The sequence below is a fragment of the Bubalus kerabau genome, unplaced genomic scaffold, assembly GCF_029407905.1.
Source record: "Bubalus kerabau isolate K-KA32 ecotype Philippines breed swamp buffalo unplaced genomic scaffold, PCC_UOA_SB_1v2 scaffold_40, whole genome shotgun sequence".
In the NCBI taxonomy this organism is placed as follows: domain Eukaryota; kingdom Metazoa; phylum Chordata; class Mammalia; order Artiodactyla; family Bovidae; genus Bubalus; species Bubalus kerabau.
In genome coordinates, this window is record NW_026577894.1 from 2,792,366 (window position 1) to 2,801,525 (window position 9,160).

A 9,160-nucleotide genomic window follows, 5' to 3' on the forward strand; every position below is an offset into this window, starting at 1 on the left:
CACCCTGTGTCCGGGGTAGAGAGAGTGTGATGCCCCCAGAGCAGAACTGAGGGTCCAGTCCATGTGTCCGTGTGCTCAGTGTCCTGGGACGTGCCTGCACATCCTCTCTACACACCGCTTTGTCCTCTGCAGACAAAATATTCATGACACACCTCTTCCTTTCCCAAGCGCTGTTTCACACACCCACATTCAAGGGAGCAAGACCTCCTGTTTGAAGGTAGGTTTGGAGATCCTCTCTTAACCTCTGGACTTGTTTCTTGTATTGCTACCACTGCTACTGCCAAGTCACTTCAGTCGTGTCTGACTCTGTGCGACCCCATAGACGGCAGCCCACCAGGCTCCCCTGTCCCTGGGATTCTCCAGGCAAGAACACTGGAGTGGGGTGCCATTGCCTTCTCCAGTTTCTTATATTGTTAGAATAATTTATTCAGTCTAAAAACCCCCCACAAGCACCACCATATGCTTGCTGCTTTGCCTATTCAGGATTCTTAGCTGTTCTGACAGAGAAGGCAATGGCAACCCACTCCAGTACTCTTGCCTGGAAAGTCCCATGGGCAGAGGAGCCTTGTAGGCTGCAGTCCATTGGGTCGCGGAGAGTCGGACAGGACTGAGCGACTTCCCTTTCACTTTTCTCTTTCATGCATTGGAGAAGGAAATGGCAACCCACTCCAGTGTTCTTGCCTGGAGAATCCCAGGGACAGGGGAGCCTGGTGGGTCTATGGGGTCGCACAGAGTCCGACATGACTGAAGCAACATAGCAGCAGCAGCTGTTCTGAGGGCATGGCCCAGGGACCTCCCAAAGGGAATGCATTTTGTCCAAGGAAGCACCTGAGAGGCTGAATCACCGAATCACTTTGCTGTACACCTTAAACAAACAAATTATTATAAATCAACAATACCTCAATTTAAAGAAAAGATATTCCCTCATCAAAAATTGTTCCAAATTTTGTAAAGTTTTTCCTTCAATTGTTGGTTTTTAATATGTGTCTAATTGGTTTGGTGGTGTTTTGTGAGGTAGGGATCCAACTTACCTTCCCACATGGATACCAGATTGTCCCAATGGGACGATTCCTTTGTCCTTGAATAATTGAATATTTTTTAATTTAATAATGGAAATTATTAAATTAAATCATTGAATTAATTTAATCATTAAATATTAAATTATGTATTATATTAATATTATAAAGTAATCTATTATATTGATTAAATTAACTATTAAATTAATTTATTTAAATTAATATTTAATTTATTTTAATTTAAATAATATTTCAATTATTGTGCTTGATTTATTCATATTTTCTATTTGTTCCTGGTTCAGTCTTTAGAAGATTGTACTTTTCTAAGAATTTGTCCTTTTGTTCCAGGATATCCATTTTCTTGTCATGCAGTTATTTCTAATTGTCTCTTATGACCCTTTGTCTTTCTTTGTGGTCTGTTGTAACGTCTCCTTTTTCATTTCAAGTTGCTTTGAGTCTTCTCCTTGTTTTTCTTGATGAGTCCGGCTAATGATTTGTCAAGTTTGTTTATGTTCTCCAAGACGTATCTTATTGTTTTATTCATCTTTGCTCGCGTTTCCTTCATTTCCATTTATTTCTGCTCTGATCTTTATGATTTCTTTCCTTCTGCTAACTTTGGAGGTTTTGTGGCCATTTTCCTCTTTTTCTAGGTTCTTTAGGTGTTAGATTAGGTTGTTTATTTGATGTTCTTTTCATTTCTTGAGGTAGGCTTCTTGTATTGCTATAAACTTCCCTCTTAGCATTGATTTATTGCGTCACATAGGTTTTGGGTTGTCATTTATTCATTGCCATTTGTTTTTAGGTATTTTTAAATTTCCTCTTTGATTTCTTCAGTGACCTGTTTGATTTCTCCATGTGTTTGTGTTTTTTACAAATTTTCCTATAAATGATCCCTAATCATGTATCAGTGTGATCAGAAAAGATGCTTCTGTGATTTCAGTTTCTTAAATTTTGCAAGGCTTGATTTATGACCCAAGATGTGATCCATTCCAGAGAGTGTTTCATGTGCACTTGAGAAAAAAAAAATGTATTCTGCTGTTTGGTGATGGAATATGCTAAAGATATCAATAAGGTCCATCTAGTCTAATGTGTGATTTAAGGCTTATGTTTCTATATTAATCTTCTTTGTGGATGATCTGTCCATTGGTATAAGTGGGGTGGTAAAGTCCCCTAGTATTATTTTCTTACTGTCGATTCCCTGTTTTATGGTTATTTGTATTTGTCTTACGTATTTAGGTGCTCCTGTGTTGGATGTGTGTGTTTTATTATTGCACTATCCTCTTCCTGGATCGATCTCTTTATCATTATGTAGTGTCTTTCCTTGTCTCTTGTAATAGTCTTTATTTAAAAGTCTATTTTATCTGAGATGAGAATTGCTACTCCAGCTTTCTTTTGATTTCCATTTGCATGGAATACCTTTTTTCCAGGCCCTCCGTTTTAGTCCGTGTGTGTCCCTAGGTCTGAGGTGGATGTATTATGGACACCATTTATATGGGGCTTGTTTTTGTTTCCATTCAGCCAGTCTGTGTTTCAGTTGGACCATTTTATCCATTTATAGGTAAGGTAATTATTGCTATGCATGATACTATTATTTACTTTATTATTCTGTTTTTTTTCCATGTCTATTCACTCCCTTCTATTTCCTGCCTAGAGAGCATCCTTTAATATTTGTTGTAAAGCTACTTTGGTGGTGCTGAATTTTTTAACTTTTGCTTATTTGTAAAGGTACTGAGTTCTTTGAATCTGAGTGAGGTCGTAGCTGGTTGGAGTAGTCTTGCTGGTAAGTTTTTCCCTTTCATAACTTTAAGTATATCATGCCACACCCTTCTGGCCTGCAGTGTTTCTTCAGAAAGATCAGCTGTTAAACTTATGGGGATTCCCTTGTTATTTGTTGCTTTTCCCTTTCTGCTTTTACTATTTTCTCTTTTTGCTAAGTTTTTCTTAGTTTGATCAGTATATGTCTTGGCATGTTTCTCCTTTGGTTTACCCTGTGTTGGACTCTCTGTGCTTCTTGGACCTGGGTGTGTTTCCTTCAACAGTATAGGGAAATTTTCAGTCATTGTTTCTTCAAGGGAGAGTTTATCTTTCTCTCTTCTCCTTGAATTCCTATAATGTGAATGTTAGTATGTTTGATATCCACCAAATGGCCTTAAACTATCCTCAATTTTTTGGCTTATTTTCTTCTTTTTGGTGCTCAGATCGGGTGATTTCCACTACTCTGTATTTCTTTGTCTTTTTTTTGAATATAAATATTTATTTTAATTGGAGGCTAATTACTTTACAGTACGGTAGTGGTTCTGCCGTACATTGACATGAATCCGCCACGGGTGCACATGTGCTCCCCGTCCTGAGGCCCCGCCCCCTCCCTCTGGGTCAGCCCAGTGCACCGGCACTGCTCTGTGTGTCAGCTTACTGATCTGTCCTCTGAGTCATCCAATCTCTTGACTCATCTGCTGTATTTTTCGTGTCAGTTATTGTATTCTTCCATTATAATCAGTTCTTTTTTATACTTATTGCCTCTTTGTGGAGTTCTCACTCTGTTCTTTCATGCTTCCCCTGATAGAAGTCAATATCTTTTATTCGTTTATTTAATGGGTCCACTGGGGCTTGCTGTGTCATTGGCTTTCTCTAGTTGCATAGAGTGGGGGCTGCACTCAGTTTTGGTGCGTGGGCTTCCCATCGTTCTGTCTATTCTTGTGGAGCACAGGCTCTAGGGTACATGAGTTCAACAGCTGTGACATGCAGCTTTACTTGCCCCGCAGCCTGGGATCTTAGTTCCCAGATCACGGGTTGAACCCTTGTTGCCTACATTGTCCGGAAAATCTTAACAAATGAACCAGCAGGGAAGACCCAGTAAATATCTTTATGACCCTTACTTTGCAGTCATTTGATGTAGATTATTTATCTCCATCTTGTTTAGTTCTTTTTCTGAGTTTATGTCTTAGCTGTTCATTTAGCATAGATTCTTTGTCTCTTTATTTTGCCTTTTTGTTTCTATGCATTAATATTAGGTAGATGAACTATGTCTCCATGTTGAATAAGTGGATGTTTGTAGAGTGTCTCCTAGGCGGCCCAAAGGAACAGCTCCCCCAGGTCACCAGAGACAGGAAATCCAGGGTGTCTCCTGTGTAGGCTGAGTTTGGTGTTCTGTTAGATGGACCTGCATTTGCTTTGGGCATGCTGGTGGGTCTGGCTGGCCCCCAGTGCAGCTGAATGTAAGCCCCACCTCAACAGTTTCAGGTGTACTTCTGGCTGGAGCTGACCTGGAGTGGGACTCACCTTGAGGGGATGCAAGTCACGGCTGAGTCCACCCACCGTGAATGGTAGGAAAGGAGGCAATTGTGTGGGAATCCAGGCCCTTGAGGGCAAAGCCATTTTGGAGGAGCGTTGTGGGCGTGGCTGGGCTGGATATGTCTGTTCCACAGGGAACACAGAGACATAGCAGGGCAAGCAGTGCTAGCAAGGTAAGTGAGGAATGTCAGAAAAGTCTCCTTCTAGCACTGGGACAGCTGGGTACAGGGAGGATTTTTTTAAATGTCAAGTGATTTCATCCCTGGATAAAGTTTCAAGAAATCCTTGCCCCTTTGGCATGTGTCCTAAAATTAGTATATAATTCTCTTTCCCATGTGACCTGTGGCTACATTGAGCATCATTACCGGCAACATTCAGCGTCAGTAAGTTTGGCACTAACCTACTAAGCATGGGGTCTTGGCTTACCACAGCCCCCAGCTCTCTCCCAGACGTAGCTCTGCTGGTTTCAAATCAAGATATGGGGGCTTGTCTTCCTCATTCAGGTCACCAGGGCTCAGGTGCTCAGCATGTCCTCCCAGGGAAGATACCAAGTTGGTAATGTCCCCTCCTAATTCTGGGTCACCCATCAGGAGTATGGGTCCTGACTAGACTCTATCTCTCCCTTCCAATGCATCTCCATATTGTTTTTTCTTTACAACCTTAGTTGTGGAAGAGCTACTCTGCTAATTTTCAAGTTGGCATCTGGGTTTTCCATGTGAGGAGGCTCTCAGAATAAAATAGAGTAAGTGTCTCAAAAAGTGCCGTTTCAGTTTCTGTGGAAGCTGTCTCCTTGTGTAAGTCAGTGGTTCTCAAAGTGTCATCACTGGACCAGCCGTGTTAGCATCACCTGGGAAGTGGTTAAAACTGGAGTTTCTTAAGGTCCACCCTGATCTACTGTATGAGATGCTCTGAATCATTCCTCCAAGCCATACACATGCTCAATCCTAAATTAACCTGAAACACATCTCCCCCAAGGTTCTGGGCCCACCGTGCCCCTTAGCTTTAACCAGGCACTACTGTTTTGCAATTCTGAGGAATTTTAGGAATTTGGGGGGCATGTTTCACCACTCTCACTTGGAAGATACTAAGGAATATCTAATAAGTTGGACACAATACTTCTCTCTCGTCACCCATTGTGAGAGTTCTTAGTACATAAAGTAAAAATAAAGAACAATTTGATTGGTAAAGAAAATCCTACAGCAGGTTGGAAAGGTGCAGATGCTGCATTAAGATCAAGGTCTTGTACAAGGTTCATGGGAGTACAGGATGTACAGATATTTTGTAAACTTCATGGAAAAGAAACAAGGGTGGAGCAGAGTAGCCACTGGGCTTCAGTGACCCCCTACTGCTTAGCTGTGCACCTTCCTGCAGGTGTGATCACCACTGAACCCTGGGAAGAGCGCTTCACACCTTGAACTGTGAGGCTCCCCAGCAGGCTGGCCTGTGACCTCCTGGGCACCATCACCTTCTGCTGCTTCCTGAACTGGCCATGTTTTCTCCCTCTGCCTTCATCTCCTCTGCCTTTATCGCCTCGTCTTTTGTGGGGTTGCCAGTACCTTGTGGTCTGTGCTGGGCCAAGGAAGACGCACGTTTGCACTTCTGAACCCTACTGGCCACCTGATGACACGTCATCCTCCCGTGATCGTTAACTCTGGCCCTGATGGGAGAGAGCTGTGTTCACTCACCACTGATGTACTCTCTTTTAGCTAAAGAAGGAATCCGTTCTAATCATGCTTTTTAGGTGGCTGGATTTACCAAACAGAAATACACGAATCCCAGTTAAATTTGAATTTTTGGGAAACAATGAAAACTTTTTTTTTCTTTTTTTAGTAGAAGTCCATCTCCTGCAATACTTGGGATGTACTTATACTAAAAAATTATTCACTGAGAACCAAATTTAACTAGATGTCTTGTGTTTTACCTGACAGGCTTACTCCCAAGGTAAAGGGGTTCCCATTTTAGCTTCCCATCCTAGGAGTGGCACTTTGTCTTAGAAAGGAATGTATTTAGTCATCAAAATAAGGTCAGACTTACCTGCACGCCAGCCATGACTTGTGACATATTGATCACATGTTGAAATGATAATACTTTTTGTTTACTGGATTAAAATATAATTTGAAAATTAATTTCATCTGCTTCTTTATGTTTTTAAATGTGGCTACTAGAAAATTTAAGGTATTATACGGAGCTTGAGTTTGTAGTCCATAGTACACTTCACTGGACAGCTTTGGCCTAGAGCAAAAGCCATGCTGGGGGACCTAACGACCATCGGGCTGGGAGTGGGGCACCCCTCTCCCCAGAAAGAGTTAGACTCTCCCCTTTGGAGTCGTTTGTGGCTGAACTGGTCGGGGGCATACAGATTCCTTGAGTGTAGTTTGTCTTTACAAAGATTTTATTGTTTGAATTTTTCAGTTCTGACCAAATCTTGGTGGTTTTTGATTGACGAGAGACCAAACAGGCCTGGAGTGCATTTCCTGTTAAGTATATTTGTAGCAGGGTGCTTCCCAGGTGACTCTGGTGGTATAGAACCCATCTGCCAATTTAGGACACACCGAAGACTAGGGATAAAAGTTTGATCCCTAGGTCAGGAAGATCGCCTGGAGGAGGGCAAGACAACCCACTCCAGTATTGTTGCATGGAGAATCCCATGGACAGAGAATCCTGGTGGGCTACAGTCCATAGGGATGCACTGAGTCGGACATGCCTGAAATGACTGAGCACACACGTGTATTTGCAGTTGAATTATGACAGCAGATTGCGACACATGGGAAGAAGCAAGATGGGTGTGGAAAGGGGGTGGTTTGGGAAAGGGTCTGGTTTCTGGAAGCTGTGCCGTGTTGTCCTTTTTACTCCTCTTTTTCTTCTTTTGGTTTTATGATTGCATACTGGTGGTGGCAAGACAACACTGACTGCATTTGCTAGAAGCAGATGTCCCCACTAATTTAGATTTTAGAGGCTGAAAAGTAAGGAGGATGCATTATGCAATATGAAAGAAGGAAATGAACATTTCTTTGGCAACATTCAAACTCTGAATATCTCCTGAGTTGGGTTCGTGGAGGTGGAAGTCTTTTTATATAAGTCTTATATAAGATATAAGACAATATCTTAGGATCATAGTTTAGTTGTAGGACTACAATTCTCCTTGATGATTCACTGCTTTCCTCTCCCTACCCCCTAACCTTCTGAAGTTCTTGGAAAGTCAAGAAACAGTAGTGAGAGCAAAGCAAATGAAAATTCAAGAGCCTTCAGAGGCCAAGGGCTTGGTCTCTGGTCAAATAACCTGACCTTTACTCAGTTCCATTTACAATCTCTCTTCTGGGAAGGCTTGGACGGTAAAAGAATCTGCCTACAATGCAGGAGACGTGGGTTCGATCCCTGGGTTGGGAAGATCCCCTACTCCAGTATTCTTGCCTGGAGAATCCCCATGGATAGAGGAGCATGGAGGGCTACAGTTCATGGGGTCGCAAAGAGTCAGACATGACTGAGCAACTAAGCGTAGCACATGCCAAGCACAGCAACTCGGAGAACCTGCTCTTGCTGCAGGATCCACCTTCTGTCCACTTCCACTTTTCCCTGCAGGTCTCACTACCTGCTGATCATGTTGCCAGAGTGTCCCTCATAGGTGTCTTGTCACCAGTTTGAGGGCATGACCTCCAAGATGTCAGGCCAGTGGGAAGTTGATGCCACATACCTTAGCAGCTGGCAGTCTGGTGCATCTGGTGATAATTTCATTAAGCTCAGCCGTCCCCCACCCTAGGTCTTCTTGTTGGCATTGTTGTTAATTTGAGGATTTCTATAGGACACGTGTGACACATGGCGCTTCAGTAAGAGGAGCTGATAGCCTTGGCTGGCAGAATGAGGCATGGGCCTGTGTGCTAGGTTCCATTTTCTGAGAAGGAGAACACCTCAATTTCATGAGGCCTTGAGCTCTCAGACCCAAAGGAGAGAAACCAAGGGTGTAGAAGGTTGACAGGCGCTGACGGAAATCTGTGTGAGAAGGTGTTACTGCTGGCTGTGTCCTGTGTCTCATGCTGAGCGCAGAAAAACTGATGCTTTTGAACTGTGGTGTTGGAGAAGACTCTTGAGTGTCCCTTGGACTACAAGGAGATCCAACCAGTCCACCCTAAAGGAAATCAGTCCTGGGTGTTCATTGGAAGGACTGATGTGGAAGCTGAAACTCCAACATTTTGGCCACCTGATGCGAAGAGCTGACTCATTTGAAAAGACCCTGATGTTGGGAAAGATTGAAGGCTGGAGGAAAAGGGGACCACAGAGGGTGAGATGGTTAGATGGCATCACTGACTCAATGGACATGCTTTGGGTAAACTCCAGGAGTTGGTGATGGACAGGGAGGCCTGGTGTGCTGTGATTCATGGGGTCGCAGAGTCAGATTCGACTGAGCGACTGAACTGACTGACTGACTGACTGACCACCACCATCATCGTGCACGGTCACTGGCCCTTGTTCAAGTCCAACAGGTCCAACTCCCCTTATCCCCTGGCAGCCTTATTCTACTTTGTGTTTGCAGTGGACTTATCTGGACATCTCACAGTGGAATCATAGATTATTTGTCCATTACTGTTTAGCTTGTTTCACTTGGCATATGACTTCAAACTTTACTCAATTTGCAACACATGTCAGAATTTCCTTAGTTGTTAAAAATAAACAGCACACAGGCTCACCATCATGTACAATTGGGGAATTACAAATTAAAATCGTGATCTATCACACCACACCTCTTAGGACGGCTAAACTCCAAATATAAGATAATACTAATTGCTGGAGGGTGAGGAACAACAGCAATTCCTCATTGCTGGTGGAATGCATGTACAGCCCCCATGAGAGACAGTCTG

At 43.0% G+C, this 9,160-nt stretch overlaps 1 long non-coding RNA gene across 1 annotated transcript; it reads left to right on the forward strand.

Annotated features, from left to right (window-relative positions):
• Positions 1–60: 60 nt before the first annotated feature.
• Positions 61–6,429, forward strand: LOC129640769 (uncharacterized). Its single transcript, XR_008708979.1, has 2 exons — positions 61–217; positions 5,679–6,429. It is a non-coding gene; the product is annotated as an uncharacterized LOC129640769 (long non-coding RNA).
• Positions 6,430–9,160: the final 2,731 nt, after the last annotated feature.